The sequence below is a fragment of the Hyla sarda genome, chromosome 6 (genome assembly GCF_029499605.1).
Source record: "Hyla sarda isolate aHylSar1 chromosome 6, aHylSar1.hap1, whole genome shotgun sequence".
NCBI lineage: Eukaryota > Metazoa > Chordata > Amphibia > Anura > Hylidae > Hyla > Hyla sarda.
In genome coordinates, this window is record NC_079194.1 from 207,654,172 (window position 1) to 207,668,099 (window position 13,928).

The window sequence follows — 13,928 nt, forward strand, 5'->3', positions numbered from 1 at the left end:
TTTATTTTGGCCTCTCTCGTCAAAAGGTTCAACATCCCGGTGACCAGTCTCGCCAGACCCCTCTACATCAATTGTGTAAATAATGAAAGATTGGACTGTACCATACGTTTCCGCACCGAGCCCCTTCTTATGAGCATCGGATCTCATCATGAGAGGATTGAACTTTTGGTCCTCCCCAATTGCACCTCGGAAATTCTCCTTGGACTTCCCTGGCTTCAACTTCATTCCCCTACCCTGGATTGGTCCACTGGGGAGATCAAGAGTTGGGGGTCCTCTTGTTCCAAGAACTGTCTAAAACCGGTTCCCAGTAACCCTTGCCGTAACTCTGTGGTTCCTCCAGTAACCGGTCTCCCTAAGGCCTATATGGACTTCGCGGATGTTTTCTGCAAAAAACAAGCTGAGACTCTACCTCCTCACAGGCCTTATGATTGCCCTATCGACCTCCTCCCGGGCACTACTCCACCCCGGGGCAGAATTTATCCTCTCTCTGCCCCAGAGACTCTTGCCATGTCCGAATACGTCCAGGAGAATCTAAAAAAGGGCTTTATCCGTAAATCCTCCTCTCCTGCCGGAGCCGGATTTTTCTTTGTGTCCAAAAAAGATGGCTCCCTACGTCCTTGCATTGACTACCGCGGTCTTAATAAAATCACGGTTAAGAACCGCTACCCCTTACCCCTCATCTCTGAACTCTTTGATCGCCTCCAAGGTGCCCACATCTTCACTAAATTGGACTTAAGAGGCGCCTATAACCTCATCCGCATCAGAGAGGGGGACGAGTGGAAAACGGCATTTAACACCAGAGATGGACACTTTGAGTATCTGGTCATGCCCTTTGGACTGTGCAACGCCCCTGCCGTCTTCCAAGACTTTGTCAATGAAATTTTTCGTGATCTGTTATACTCCTGTGTTGTTGTATATCTGGACGATATCCTAATTTTTTCTGCCAATCTAGAAGAACACCGCCAGCATGTCCGTATGGTTCTTCAGAGACTTCGTGACAACCAACTCTATGCCAAAATTGAGAAATGTCTGTTTGAATGCCAATCTCTTCCTTTTCTAGGATATTTGGTCTCTGGCCAGGGACTACAGATGGATCCAGACAAACTCTCTGCCGTCTTAGATTGGCCACGCCCCTCCGGACTCCGTGCTATCCAACGCTTTTTGGGGTTCGCCAATTATTACAGGCAATTTATTCCACATTTTTCTACCATTGTGGCTCCTATCGTGGCTTTAACCAAAAAAAATGCTGATCCCAAGTCCTGGCCTCCTCAAGCAGAAGACGCCTTTAAACGACTCAAGTCTGCCTTTTCTTCGGCTCCCGTCCTCTCCAGACCTGACCCTTCCAAACCCTTCCTATTGGAGGTTGATGCCTCCTCAGTGGGAGCTGGAGCTGTTCTTCTACAAAAAAATTCTTCCGGGCATGCTGTCACTTGTGGTTTTTTCTCTAGGACCTTCTCTCCAGCGGAGAGGAACTACTCCATCGGGGGTCGAGAGCTTCTAGCCATTAAATTAGCACTTGAGGAATGGAGGCATCTGCTGGAGGGATCAAGTTCTCCTGTTATTATCTACACCGACCACAAGAACCTCTCCTACCTCCAGTCTGCCCAACGGCTGAATCCTCGCCAGGCCCGGTGGTCTCTGTTCTTTGCCCGATTTAATTTTGAGATTCACTTTCGTCCTGCCGATAAGAACATTAGGGCCGATGCTCTCTCTCGTTCCTCGGATGCCTCAGAAGTTGAACTCTCTCCGCAACACATCATTCCACCTGACTGCCTGATCTCCACTTCTCCTGCCTCCATCAGGCAGACTCCTCCAGGAAAGACCTTTGTTTCTCCTCGCCAACGCCTCGGAATCCTCAAATGGGGTCACTCCTCCCATCTCGCAGGTCATGCGGGTATCAAGAAATCTGTGCAACTCATCTCCCGCTTCTATTGGTGGCCGACTCTGGAGACGGATGTTGTGGACTTTGTGCGAGCCTGCACTATCTGTGCCCGGGATAAGACTCCTCGCCAGAAGCCCGCTGGTTTTCTTCATCCTCTGCCTGTCCCCGAACAGCCTTGGTCTCTGATTGGTATGGATTTTATTACTGATTTACCCCCTTCCCGTGGCAACACTGTTATTTGGGTGGTCGTTGATCGATTCTCCAAAATGGCACATTTCATCCCTCTTCCTGGTCTTCCTTCTGCGCCTCAGTTGGCTAAACAATTTTTTGTACACATTTTTCGTCTTCACGGGTTGCCTACGCAGATTGTCTCGGATAGAGGCGTCCAATTCGTGTCTAAATTCTGGAGGGCTCTCTGTAAACAACTCAAGATTAAATTAAATTTTTCTTCCGCATATCATCCCCAGTCCAATGGACAAGTAGAAAGGATTAACCAGATCTTGGGTGATTATTTGCGACATTTTGTTTCCTCCCGCCAGGATGACTGGGCAGATCTCCTCCCATGGGCCGAATTCTCGTATAACTTCAGGGTCTCTGAGTCTTCCTCCAAATCCCCATTTTTCGTGGTGTACGGCCGTCACCCTCTTCCCCCCCTCCCTACTCCCTTGCCCTCTGGTCTGCCCGCTGTGGATGAAATTTCTCGTGACCTTTCCATCATATGGAGAGAGACCCAAAATTCTCTCTTACAGGCTTCATCACGCATGAAGAAGTTCGCGGATAAGAAAAGAAGAGCTCCCCCCGTTTTTTCCCCTGGAGACAAGGTATGGCTCTCCGCTAAATATGTCCGCTTCCGTGTCCCTAGCTACAAGTTGGGACCACGCTATCTTGGTCCTTTCAAAATTTTGTGTCAAATTAATCCTGTCTCTTATAAACTTCTTCTTCCTCCCTCTCTTCGTATCCCTAATGCCTTTCACGTCTCTCTTCTCAAACCACTCATCCTCAACCGTTTTTCTCCCAAATCTGTTCCTCCCACTCCTGTTTCCGGCTCCTCGGACATCTTCTCGGTCAAAGAAATTTTAGCTGCCAAAAAGGTCAGAGGAAAAAATTTTTTTTTAGTGGACTGGGAGGGTTGTGGTCCAGAAGAGAGGTCCTGGGAACCTGAGGACAATATCCTGGACAAAAGTCTGATCCTCAGGTTCTCAGGCCCCAAGAAGAGGGGGAGACCCAAGGGGGGGGGTACTGTTACGCCGAGCGCTCCGGGTCCCCGCTCCTCCCCGGAGCGCTCGCTACACTCTCCTCACCGCAGCGCCCCGGTCGGTTCCACGGACCCGGGGCGCTGCGATACTGCCTCCGGCCGGGGTGCGATTCGCGATGCGGGTAGCGCCCGCTCGCGATGCGCACCCCGGCTCCCGTACCTGACTCGCTCTCCGTCAGTTCTGTCCCGGCGCGCGCGGCCCCGCTCCCTAGGGCGCGCGCGCGCCGGGTCTTTGTGATTTAAAGGGCCACTGCGCCGCTGATTGGCGCAGTGGTTCCAATTAGTGTTTACACCTGTGCACTTCCCTATATCACCTCACTTCCCCTTCACTCCCTCGCCGGATCTTGTTGCCTTAGTGCCAGTGAAAGCGTTCCTTGTGTGTTCCTTGCCTGTGTTTCCAGACCTTCTGCCGTTGCCCCTGACTACGATCCTTGCTGCCTGCCCCGACCTTCTGCTACGTCCGACCTTGCTTTTGCCTACTCCCTTGTACCGCGCCTATCTTCAGCAGCCAGAGAGGTGAGCCGTTGCTAGTGGATACGACCTGGTCACTACCGCCGCAGCAAGACCATCCCGCTTTGCGGCGGGCTCTGGTGAAAACCAGTAGTGGCTTAGAACCGGTCCACTAGCACGGTCCACGCCAATCCCTCTCTGGCACAGAGGATCCACTACCTGCCAGCCGGCATCGTGACATCCATTACTTAGTTAACAGGGATATGAGGTGCGCAAATCTTAGGGTAAGGTGTCGTACAGAGCAGAGTTGGTCGTTCTAGGTCATTAAGGTGTGTAACGTTCCCTCTAGGTTGAGTCAAGGTAAGAGTTGTACTTCATTATCCAAGTAATCACCTCATGAGCCTGACACGTCTTCAGGTTGTGATTACTTGCATCTTCGGTGCACCTCTTTCACTGTGTAGTCATGTTTTCAGAATTTTTATTCATGGTGCTTTGGACGAGTTACGCATACAGTTTGTTGTCATTCGACACGTCTTCGGATACTTTCCCTCTGTTTCTTGTTTAGACGGTCAGGTAAGCTGAGAGGTAAGTTGTGGTATTATAGTGGTCAGCTTAGTAGTTAGTTTAGTAGTAGCTTGTTACAGCAGCTTATTTTGTGTTGGTTTGGGTTATTTTCCAGAATTTTGCATTCATCTGATATAGAGGATTCCGCTTCGGTGTTGGAGAATGCAGCCAGATTTTCCGATCAAGCTAGTGTCCCTTCCCTGAGAACATGGACTGTGCCCAAGCTGACGGCAGAGTTGGTCAGAAGGGGTATTCCTCACTGCAGAGTCCACTGGGCACTGCAGTGAAGAAGTTTCTATGTCCACCATTCAGACTTCATTAACACAATTGCATACCATGATCAATAACCTAACTTCTGATATGAGTGACATGCAAAACAGGATGGATGCCATGGAGTCCAGAAATACTGCAGGTACTTCTTCCCCGGTCCCACCTCTTACTGTGCCGCCACCACCACAAGCCAGTATTTCAGGTACGCTATCAGCCATCCCCAACATATCTCCAGCCCATTTTATACCTGCCCATATCAGGAAGGAGATCTTGGAAGGCAAGGACATTAATCTGGCATCTTTACTTATAGCGACTCACGATCTAAACGAAAATAAGACCATAGCTTGCGGAGATGTTTCAGTAGTACTAAAGTCTAAAGATGCCAGATTAAATAGAAAACTCACTTTATCCGAATTTATTATGGCATTCAGCATTTTTCGGGACGTCATATGTTCGGCTAAACCAGATAGAAGGGAAGAACTAGATCAGTACCTTTATAAGATTACAGAATTAAGCCATAAATTTCGTTCTTTATCCCCAGAGTAGGGAATGAATCACCCATGTTTTTTTCTGATGCTGCCTCTTCAACGGGTTTCACTGCTATCTGGGGCAATCACTGGTTCACCGGTCCTTGGCCACCTGAGATCACCCAGATAGAGGGTTTCATAAGGAATTTGGCGGCCTTTGAACTGTACCCGATAGTAGCTGCAGCTCAGCTATGGGGGTCAGAGTGGAACAAAACCACAGTTTTGTTTGTATCAGGCAATGCTGCTACTGTGGACATCCTATTGAAGGGTAGGTCCAAATGCCCTATCATCATGGGCTTGGCTAGGTGGTTAGTATGGCTGTCCCTACAACATACATTTAGTTTCACCTGTGCACACATTAACAGAGTTCAGAATATTGCAGCAGATGCCTTATCTAGGAACAACTTGTCACATTTCTTTCAGGTGATGCCAGAAGCCGACATCATAGGGGCGCAAATTCCCCCGTTCCATTTGCTAGTCATGAATTGAACCATCCCCTTCGGATAGCCAAATGTTTGGTCAGTGACTCCTTATCCGCAAACACACGCAGAATTTATGATGTAGCGTGGAATTCAGTCTCCAAGTTCAGGTCCAAGCATCCAGAGGGTGACAAGATTTCAGTTCCCTTCTTGTTAGCATATGTCGGGTTTTGCCACACCACACTACATTTATCCCATAATACTATTAAAAGTTATCTAGCCGGTATCCAACATTGTTTATCCTTAACCAATACCTGTAGTTACTCCATTTTCTCTTCTCGTTTGGTGAAATCAGCACTGAAAGGTATCCTTAAGAAAGAAGTCCCTCGTAACCCAGTCAGACAACCGATAACAGGCGATATGTTCAGGAAGCTGGCGGACCTATTAGATTCCTCACTGTTTGGTTTCCATGATAGCCTCATGTTGAAAGCAGCCATGTATCTTGCTTATTATGGGTTCCTCAGACCGGGTGAGTGCACTGCTAGGTCCATTAACGCACCCTTTCTTAACCCCTTAAGGACCAATGCAAATAAACCTGTACGCCCCTGAAAGACCAGGCCTGTTTTTTCAAATCGGGGATTTCTGTCTTTATTAGAGAATAACTCTGGTAATGTTTTGCCAATCACGATAATTCTGACATTGTTTTTTTGTCACAAGTTGTCCTTCATGTACATAGTAAAAGTAAGCCGATATCATTTGTAGTTTTTTTTTACAATGCAAAAAATCATGACATTTTTACAAAAAATTATGATTTTTTGCTATTTTAACACTAATTGGTTGCATATATTTATACATACTGACCAAATAGTTTATGAAACTTATACTATCAGATGTCTACTTTATTTTGACATCATTTTTTTGTTTTTAATTAACATTTTAAATTAGTTAGAAGCCTAACAATTTAACTTGAAATTTTGAAAATTTTGAAAATTTGAAAAGTACATCTTTTTTTATGTGCTATGCAAGGTTTGCAGAAATTAAAAGGTAGTAGAACATAGGAACACCCCCCCCCAAATGACCCCATTTTAAAAACTAGACCCCTCAAGGTATTCGCTAGGGGGTACAGTGAGTATTTTAACACCATAGTTTTTTGGAAGGAATTATTACAAAGTCAGTATTAAAAATTCGAAAATTGCAATTTTTCACAAATGCATCATTTGGGGGCATATTTTTTGTACATCACTTCTGATATTGAAAGAAATGCATCCTATATTTTATTTAGCTGCTGGTCCCATGTTCGGAAATACCCCCACTTTGCCCATATATGGTTCCTTGGCCGCGTGGTAGGACTCAGAAGGAGAGGAGCGCCATTTGGCTTTCAGAGCAGAACAGTACCCCCACCCCCACAAGTGACCCCATTTATATACCGCACCCCTACAAGTTATTTACCTGGACCAGGGACCTCTCTGATTGGTCCTTGATCGGCTGGCAGTATAACGCGTCTGTCTGTGACAGTTAACGCTCCTGATGGATATATCCGCCATGTTGTGGTAATAAGCACCCGCTCATGGCGAATATATCCATTACTGCTGCGGCTGGGTAGCTCAGTGTGTCCACTCATGACTGCTGGCGGAAAATCCGCCGCTATGAGTGGACGCACAAAGCTACCCAGCCGCAGCAGCGAGCTCATTACCGTGACTGCTGCATAATGTGTAGGATCACGAGGTGGACATCCGCAGCATATTACATGCTGCGGATGTCCGCCAATGCGATCCTACACATTATGCTTTTTTTTTTATTAGATTAATTTAATAAATGTATTTTTAATATATATATATATATATATATATATATATATATATTTTTTTTTTACACTTTTATTACATTTTTATTTATTTTAACACTTTTATTTTATTTGTTTATTTATTTTTACACTTTTTAATGCTTTGGAATACTTAGTATTCCAAAGCATTGCAGTTATATGCTGCCTGCCAGTTTTCACTAGCAGGCAGCATATTTCACTAGCAGGCAATACCCAGGGCAGACCTGGGGGTCTTTGTTGGACCCCCGGCTGCCCAGGTATGCAGCAGCACCCCGCGATGCTCCGGGGTGCTGCAGGAGAGACAGAGGGAGCCCCCTCCCTCTGTCAGAACTCCTTACAGCGCGCGGTCACTTCTGACCGCAGCTGTAGGGGTTAAACTGTCGGTAGTGAAGTGAACTTCACTCCCGGCAGTGCGGCAGGTCCCGGCCAGCCGCTTATTACACGCAGCACCCCGCGATCACTTCTGACCGCGGCTGTAAGGGTTAAAACTGCCGGGACCGAAGTTTACTTCGGTCCTGGCAGTGCAGCAGGGTCCCGGCTGTGTGATACAGTCGAGTCCCTGCCGCGATCTCGTGGGTGCACTGGGCAGCACCCACGAGAAGAATGGACGAGTATAGACGTCCAGGTGCGGGAACGCCCGCCAACCTGGACGTCTATACTCGTCCATGGTCGTTATCGGGTTAAAGTCAAACAACTGTCATATGTTTCTGACCACTTTGAACTGTCCCTCAGTCAGACTAAGACCTCTCTACTGGGTCAAACGGTGGTAGTCAATTTTTTCTCCACTACGCACAAATGGTGCCCAGTTAAAGTTTTCCGTGAAATATTGAATGCCTGTGCTAACTTATCAGCTGACGATCCTTTACTCTGTTTCAGATCCAACCCACTAACTACTTCTCAATTCATCAAAAATTTTGGTTAGGTCACTGGGAGGAGACCTGACCTCGTTATCCGGTCATTCCTTCCGTATTGGCGCAGCAACAGCCGCTTCTAAGAACGGAGTCCCAGCCCATGTGATCAAGAAATTAGGACGTTGGAAGTACGGGTGTTACATGCAGTATATTCCTAACCCTCACAAAGAAATGGCTTACGCATTCCAGTCTTTAGTTTTGTAACATTGCAATAAACAAATGTTTGTTTAAATCCGGGTTTTGCCCTCTTTTTTAAGGCATACTCTTTATGCTGCAGTTATGGCACACTTCAGACTGCTTAGTTAAGGTAAAAGTTGGTAGATAGGTAGTTGCTAGGGTTGTACGCATATCAGTCATGTAGCATCGACCACAAATGGTAAGGCCTGCGCAGCTGGCCTGTAATTGTGGGAGGAGTGGGATTACCATAAGAACCCACAGCGTTCTCCCTCTCATGATGCCGTGGGTTCTTCGCTCCCACCTGCCCCCCCCCCCCTTTTTTTCATCACACTTACCACAGGGTATGCCCTCTTTTTTCAGGCATACTCTTTACGCCGCAGTTATGGCACACTTCAGACTGCTTAGTTAAGGTAAGAGATGGTAGATAGATAGTTGCTAGGGTCGTACGCATATCAGTCATGTAGCATCGACCACAACTTAATTTAAACAAACAGTATTCTTTCTGATTAAAATACGCAAAAGGAGAAAAAACAACAATTTAACCACTGTTTTGTGTCATATCTATGATTTGTGTATGTGCTGAGGGAAACTGATGCTAGAACTGATCCCATTCATTTGAATGGGACAGTTCACAATCATCCAGCATCCCAATTTTGACACTGGATGGTTGGACATGGGAACACAGCTTGCTGGTGCCAGAAACAATGAATGCCAGATGCCATACAACTGATGACAATTGATGCACATTTTCATCAGTTGCGGCATCAGTTGGGGTGAGATATAGGCTGAGTCCAACCATGCCGGATGCCGGACATACATGAACCCAGCCTTAGAACTCTGCATCCTGCTGCTCGTCTATCATTTCTCCTGAAATTGTATGAGCAAATGTGGGTGGAAAATCCATTCCGCTTGATAATATTCGAGAACAACAGATTGTGCTTGGACACAATCTATTAACAAAGGGATTTTTTCTAGATGTTTATTTTATTTTTATATCATTTTTTTGCATCTTTTCTGGAGGAATAACAAGAGGAATTGCAACATACAGTGGTCTAAGGAAATATTATCTAATTATTTACAAAAACAAATATGTCAGGATAGCTAAAAGAGCAGCACATACATCAAGTGACAATGTTATATACTGTATAATATATACAATGTGGATTATTACCTTGAAAATTCTCCCATAGGAGACTGAAAGACATTCATATTATGTATTTGAATCAATGTAAAATGTTTTCAATGTATGAGTCAGCCATGTATCAGAATACTTAAAGAAAAATAAAGCAATACTTGAGATATTATATAGCTGTAGTTCCCAGATAACTGATAAAAGCAAATGAAAGTTTGTGAAAGTAAGGTACGATTAATGTAGTAGAAATGGAATTCAGATACTCATGCTTCATGGGATTCCAGATATCCATTGTCACAAATGTGTACACTATGTAAAAAACCAAAGGCCACTTTTGTTTTGTTGTTTGCGAGCTAAAACGTCATTCATGAATATGGGCAGATAGAAACATTTTTCAGCTGTTGTGAGCTGATATAAAAATTTTGTAAGCAAAATAAAAAAAAAATCTTTACAGCTATGATAACATGCCAGCAGGTCTAAGCTGTCATACAAACACCAAAGTAACCAAAGTATATTTAAAGCATAACAGAAGACTGAACATAAGAACACGATAAAACAAAAAATAGACAGCTTATTTCTCTTGTTATAATTTTTTAAGGGGTTTATTTGAATATCCTAGAGATGCATTAAATATTCTTAACCAGTGAGTTAAATGTTGTAATGTAAGCCTGAGGCTATGTTCACATACCATTTTTTTATCATAATTTCAATATTTATGTATAAAAAAAAAAGTAAAAAGTAGCAGAAATTACAGCCATATTTTCAGTTGTCCTGTCTGGAAAATCCATTGTAGAAATGAGTTTACCCTAGTTATCAGCTAATACCATGAGTCTGACTTTTTTAACTTTCCACCTTTCAGCTTTTGTCTAAGTGATTGGCAAAGTGGGCACAAAATGTTATCAGAAGAAGGAAGAAAAGGAAAACAGCATGGACAGGAGCTATTGACACCAATAGCAGCAGGGGTGCAGTTTTTTATTATACAGTGGGGCAAAAAAGTATTTAGTCAGAAACCAATTGTGTGTGATGATTCTGAGGAGGTGGAATCACTGTGGGTAGAATTACAAAAGGAGGGAAATACTGAAAAAATAATATTTGGGGTAATCTACAGACCCCCTAATATCACTGAAGAGATAGAAGTTTGGCTTCATAAACAAATAGAGAGGGCCGCCCGGGCAGGTACAGTGATAATAATGGGAGATTTTAACTATCCAGATATAGATTGGGGTCCGGGGTTGGCTAAAACTACAAAGGGGCGTCCTAAATTCCTAAATTTATTGCAGGATAATTTTATGGGCCAGTTTGTGGAGGTTTGTGATGCCTTGTTGGATCTGATCATTTCCAACAACGCAGAGCTGGTTGGTAATGTAACTGTGCGGGAAAACCTTGGTAATAGCGACCACAATATAGTTACTTTTGACTTAAAATGTAGAAAACAAAGACAGGCGGGGAAGGCAAAAACATATAACTTTAAAAAGGCAAATTTCCCTGGGCTGAGAGCCGCACTACAGGACATAGACTGGGGGGAGGTGTTGTCAAATACTGATACAGAAGGTAAATGGGACATCTTTAAATAAACTCTAAATAACTATACAGCTAAATATATACCAAAGGGGAACAAATATAAACGATTAAAACTAAATCCTACATGGCTGACAAATTATGTTAAAAGAGCAATAAACAACAACAAAAAATAGCCTTCAAAAAATACAAATCTGATGGGTCAGCGATAACATTTAAACAGTACAAAGAGCTTAATAAAATCTGTAAAAATGTAATAAAAACAGCAAAAATTCAAAACGAGAGACAGGTGGCCAAAGAAAGCAAAACTAATCCTAAATATTTTTTTTAGATATATAAATGCAAAAAAAACAAGGACAGAGCATGTAGGACCCCTTGATAATGATAATGGGGAGGTTGTCACAGGCGATCAAGAGAAAGCGGAGCTACTGAATGGGTTCTTTAGTTCTGTATATACTATGGAAGAAGGAGCTGACATTGGCCAGGTCAGTGCTGGTAACACATCATGTAATGTACTGAACTGGCTTAATATAAAGATGATACAAGGTAAGTTAAGTGATATAAATGTAAGCAAATCTCCAGGGCCAGATGGATTGCACCCAAGAGTTCTTAGAGAGGTAAGTTCAGTAATATCTGTACCCCTGTTCATGATATTTAGAGATTCTCTGGTGTCTGGTATTGTGCCAAGGGACTGGCGCAAGGCGAATGTGGTGCCAATCTTCAAAAAGGGCTCTAGGTCTTCCCCAGGAAACTATAGACCGATAAGTTTAACGTGCATTGTGGGTAAATTGTTTGAAGGACTTATAAGGGATTACATACAGGAATACATAGGGGATAATTGTATTATAAGTGATAACCAGCATGGGTTTACTAAGGATAGAAGTTGTCAAACCAATCTAATTTGCTTTTATGAAGAGGTGAGTAGAAGCCTTGACAGAGGAATGGCTGTGGATATAGTGTTTCTGGATTTTGCTAAAGCATTTGATACTGTCCATCATAGACGTCTGACAGGTAAGTTAAGGTCTTTGGGTTTGGAAATTTTAGCTTGTAACTGGATTGAACACTGGCTCATGGATCGTTCCCAGAGAGTGGTGGTCAATGAGTCGTACTCTGATTGGTCCCCGGTAATTAGTGGTGTACCCCAAGGTTCAGTACTGGGCCCGCTGTTGTTTAATTTATTTATCAATGATATAGAGGATGGTATTAACAGCTCTGTTTCTATCTTTGCAGATGACACCAAGCTTTGTAGCACGGTACAGTCTATAGAGGATGTGCATAAGTTACAGGATGACTTGGATAGACTAAGTGTCTGGGCATCCACTTGGCAAAGGAGGTTCAATGTGGATAAATGTAAAGTTATGCATCTGGGTACTAATAACCTGCATGCATCGTATGTCTTAGGGGGGATTAAACTGGCAGAGTCACTGGTAGAGAAGGATCTGGGTGTACATGTAGATCACAGACTACAGAATAGCATGCAATGTCAGGCTGCTGCTTCCAAAGCCGGCAGGATATTGTCATGTATCAAAAGAGGCATGGACTCAAGGGACAGGGACATAATACTCCCCCTTTATAAAGCATTGGTACGGCCTCACCTGGAATATGCTGTTCAGTTTTTGGCACCTGTCCATAAAAGGGACACTGCGGAGTTGGAAAGGGTGCAGAGACGTGCGACTAAACTAATATGGGGCATGGAACATCTTAGCTATGAGGAGCGATTGAAGGAGTTACAATTGTTTAGTCTTGAGAAGAGACGTTTGAGGGGGGATATGATAAACGTATATAAGTATATTAATGGCCCATACAAAAAATATGGAGAAAAACTGTTCCAGGTTAAACCCCCCCAAAGGATGAGGGGGCACTCCCTCCGTCTGGAGAAGAAAAAGTTTAGTCTCAAGGGGCGACACGCCTTCTTTACCATGAGAACTGTGAATTTATGGAACGGTCTACCTCAGGAACTGGTCACAGAAGGAACAATTAACAGCTTTAAAACAGGATTAGATACATTCCTGGAACAAAATAACATTAATGCTTATGAAGAAATATAAAATCCCATCCCTTCCCCAATATTGCGCCACACCCCTACCCCTTAATTCCCTGGTTGAACTTGATGGACATATGTCTTTTTTCGACCGTACTAACTATGTAACTATGTAAGTTCTCCCACTTAAAAAGATGAGAGAGGACTGTAATTTCCATCATAGGTATACCTCAACTATGAGAGACATAATGAGAAAAAAAAATCCATAAAATCACATTGTCTGATTTTTAAAGAATTTATTTGCAAATTATGGTGGAAAATAAGTATTTGGTCAATAACAAAAGTTCATCTTAATTCTTTGTTATATACCTATTGTTGGCAATGACAGAGGTCAAATGTTTTCTTTAAGTCTTCGCAAGGTTTTCACACACTGTTGCTGGTATTTTGGCCCATTCCTCCATGTAGATCTCCTCTAGAGCAGTGATGTTTTGGGGCTGGCGCTGGGCAACACAGACTTTCAACTCCCTCCAAAGATTTTCCATGGGGATGAGATCTGGAGACTGGTTAGGCCACTCCAGGACCTTGAAATGCTTTTCACAAAGCCACTCTTTATTGCCAGGGCAGTGTGTTTGGGATTGTCATGATGAAAGACCCAGCCATGTTTCATCTTCAATGCCCTTGCTGATGGAGGGAGGTTTTCACTCAAAATCTCATGATACATGGCCCCATTCATTCTTTCCTTTACCCGGATCAGTCATCCTAGTCCCTTAGCAGAACAACAGCCCCAAAGCATGATGTTTCTACCCCCATGCTTCACAGTAGGTATGGTGTTGTTTGGATGCAATTCAGCATTCCTTATCCTCCAAACACGACGAGTTGAGTTTTTACCAAAAAGTTCTACTTTGGTTTCATATGACCATATGACATTCTCCCAATACTCTTCTGGATCATCCAAATGCTCTCTAGCAAACTTCAGATGGGCCCTTACTGGCTTAAGCAGGGGGACACGTCTGGCACTGC